Source organism: Rhagoletis pomonella, unplaced genomic scaffold (genome assembly GCF_013731165.1).
Source record: "Rhagoletis pomonella isolate Grant_MI unplaced genomic scaffold, Rhpom_1.0 Rhpom_scaffold_00009, whole genome shotgun sequence".
Classification (NCBI taxonomy): domain Eukaryota; kingdom Metazoa; phylum Arthropoda; class Insecta; order Diptera; family Tephritidae; genus Rhagoletis; species Rhagoletis pomonella.
The window spans coordinates 19,626,879-19,630,347 of record NW_023458563.1 but is presented as its reverse complement, the minus strand read 5'-3'; the positions used below and the strand labels follow the sequence as shown (position 1 = coordinate 19,630,347).

The 3,469-nt window shown below is 34.6% G+C and overlaps 1 protein-coding gene across 6 annotated transcripts in view; it reads left to right on the top strand.

The window, feature by feature from the left end:
• The window catches only part of LOC118745621 (paired box protein Pax-6), a 606,665-nt gene that overhangs the window by 407,278 nt on the left and 195,918 nt on the right, over positions 1-3,469 (top strand). The gene's annotated exons all lie outside the window — the stretch shown is intronic.

Genomic DNA, 3,469 nt, shown 5'->3' with positions numbered 1-3,469 from the left:
ATTGTCTCTGCAGCTTAACTCAGGGAATCTGTTTATATATACTTGCACACGTTATATATGTAGCGTTGCATGTGTTAAGCTGTTTGATAAGCAATAACTTAGCGCGCCGCTGTTAAGTGATATCAGCTAACAGTGAGATTTTCGGTTGAGTACGCTTAACAGTGACTTGCTATGGTAATACAATAAAGGAAAATTTAAATGTTAACTCACCAATGCCTTGATGTCGGGACGATGTTGAAAGCGCTTCCAAATCGATGATACTCGTGCAAAATTCGGTTCTTGGTATGTTTATGTAACAAGTATTTTTAAATGATTTTTCTTCTTTTCGAATACCCTATATATACTTAATTTATATTGCCGTTAGCGTGAAGAACGTACGATATGGAGGTATGACTTTTCGACACCACTACCGTTAGTAGGAAAACTGAACCACCAAAAGCTTGCATTCGATTTTCTAAATTTAAACAAACTGACTTACGTACTATTTCATATAAACATTTTACGCTTCGAAAAACTTTTAAATTTCGTTATGCTGTGGGCACTGTTTACGCCCTATGCAACTTTTGTATAAATTTCTATGGAAATTAGGGCAATTTTTGCACGATTTCACCACTGTACTTTCCATATACCTTTACACTACTACTATATTTAGCGTTTACGAGCAGAGTGGGAAAAGTTATATCCGATTTGGTTCAGTTGAGTATGTTTTGAATATTTTCTACTTTTTGGCACTTTTACTATTTTAAACCATGTAGTTTTTATTTTCACTTTTGGGCTGTCTTGTGAAAATTTGCCGCCGGGCGCAAAACTACTACGTTACCGATGTAATACTCTCCCGAAGCCGATACTTGTACTGAGCAGCGGTCTGGGGATTCTGCCTGATGCGTGCCTGTTGCTCTGTATCGTATTTGTCCAAAGCGTGGGAGAGTCTTTAATGCTTCTTTTGAAGTCCCGTATTGGTTTTGTGCAATGTTGTGACTGCTTCTAATGCTAATTAAATTGCCTTGGTAGTTCTCCAACTTTTCCAACAAAGTTGCAGTGCACAAAGCACTGAAAAATCAAGATTGGTGTGCACCTTTCAGGCAAATTATACTCACAACACCTACGTGTGTCAATGTGCGTTTTCTAAAAAAAAACCTAAGACAAGGAATTGATTGCTTAAAACCAGCTTGGTTGAAAATAATAAAATAACTACACTTAAATACTTACGAGCTCGTAGCAAGCGAAAACTGTTGAAAGCAAAATTTATGTTACTGATTGAATAAATTAATATGGATTTAAATATTAACTTTTTCGTCTTATCTGCTCCACGGAGCGATGAGAAAAGAAGGATACAAAGATTTTAAGACTCGACCTAAGCTAATTTGACAAAACATTACTTCCGCCTGTCAAGTAATTATTTGCTATCGATATCTGTCCTTTTATCGATATAGGTAATTTTCGGGGTATGTTAATTAAAACGCCCCTGCTAAGTTGCCACAAGTTTGTTGAATCTAGAAGGGAAATATTTTAAATGAAGAATTTGCAGAAACTCTTATTGGGGGAAAAAATATTTTAGGTGATATAATAGTTAGAGTCTGCCACTCAAACTCTTAAAAAAAATATCAGTAAGGCTTTAACAGCTGCATATATCGAAAAGGTGTATGAAAAGGACACTTTATAGAGCTCTTTAAATTTATTTTCTTCATATGAATAAGGTCATGAAAATATTTTGTTGGGAAAAATTTTATTTTGGAAAACGTGCATTACAATCATAATCTTATTTACAAAACTAAATGCAACCCTACATATACCTTTGTACATAAGTATGTTAACTACAGTGCCTAGCGCTGTTAAAACCCAGCTTGTAAGAATTGAATTGGAAAATAAAGTTTAACTCTGCATTAAGCTACGAAAGAGAGAACACCTTTCATTAACATGGTATCAGAACAAGTTTGAAAGTTTTAGGAACACGTGTGGTGCTTAAACTATACTGAAGTGAACTGAAGAAAATGGCGGAAGAATTAAAATTACATGGTTTTGATGGAAAGAATTACAGAATCTGGAAGAAAAGAATACTACTGTTCTTGAAGTGGAAAAAATGTGAAAAAGTAGATACAAGAGAAAAAATAACTGCTGATGAGCCCGCGTGGGACGAAGATAACATAAAAGCCATGAATTACATATACAGTGGAATTTCGAATTAACAAATGGAATTTGTTGCTGAGGAGGAGACAGCGTATGTAGTCATACAAAAGTTTGATAAATATTACCTAAGAGAATCGACGGCACTCCAAATATGTGAAATAGATTAGAAAAAAAACAAGCTGAAAGATTACGTTGCATCTAGTTCTTTTCTTTCCAACTTTGAAAAGCTAACAAATGAGCTGAAAATTTCCGGCATAACTATGTGCGAAAAAGAAAAATTGAACTATTAATGCATATCCTTCCGGATTCTTTAAGCTACATCGGAGATTTAATTGATGCTGTGAAGGAGACGGATCAAAGTTGCGAATTTATCAACAATAAGATTATTATGTGGGAAATCAGAGAAAGGGTGAGAACAGTAATTTTCATAACAAATCAAGCGCATTTGGTGGAGAGGTCCAGTCAAGGAAAGACCTGTTTTCGGTGTGGTAAAATTGGTAATTTAAAAGTGAATATGCGCTGGGTACAACAACAACAGCAGTCCGAAGGTAATTTTAGAGGTGACAGTGGAAAAAGGTTCGATCAGCAGAGTGTGGGACTCGAAGCAGCAATTGGCAACAACAAAGCGAAGGGGAACGGCGACGAGGTGAGCGCAAACACGAAAACAGTGCAAGTTCTTTTATCACAGAGATAGACGTTAAGTCGGAGAGTAAATGTATGATTGCAGAAAATTTTAACTGCGATGGCAAGAAAATCGAGTGGGTATCGGACAGTGGCTGCACTGATCATATTTCTAACAATTGTTTATATTTCTATGAATTTGCGAATTTGAAAATTCCCGTGGATGTTAAAATTGGAGATAGTAGTATTTTAAAAGCCACGAAGATTGGTAATATAAAAACTTATTTTATTGTTTATGGAAAGAAAATGGAAGTTAATATGGTTAATGTATATTACGTAGAAGATATGGATCGAAATTTGATAAGTTTTGCTAAGGTAACTGATAAGAACAAAATTGTATCAATAGGCGATAAAGCGAAAATTTACAATGAACGGAATGCTCTAATCGGAATTGCTAGTAAAGAAAGTGGTTTATATAAAATTTGTAGTATCTTAGATATCAAAGAATCAAATTTTACAATAAGCAACAAGGAAATGACGTCAAAAGAAAAGTACCATAGAATATTAGGGCACGTAAATTTTAACTACTTAGAATGAATATGTCAAAACAAGTTGGTAGAAGGACTACCAAATGAATTAGAGCCAAACTTTTTAAAATGTGCTATTTGCATTCAAAATAAGATGCCCAATTTACCTTTTTTAAGCAATAGAACTAAATCAA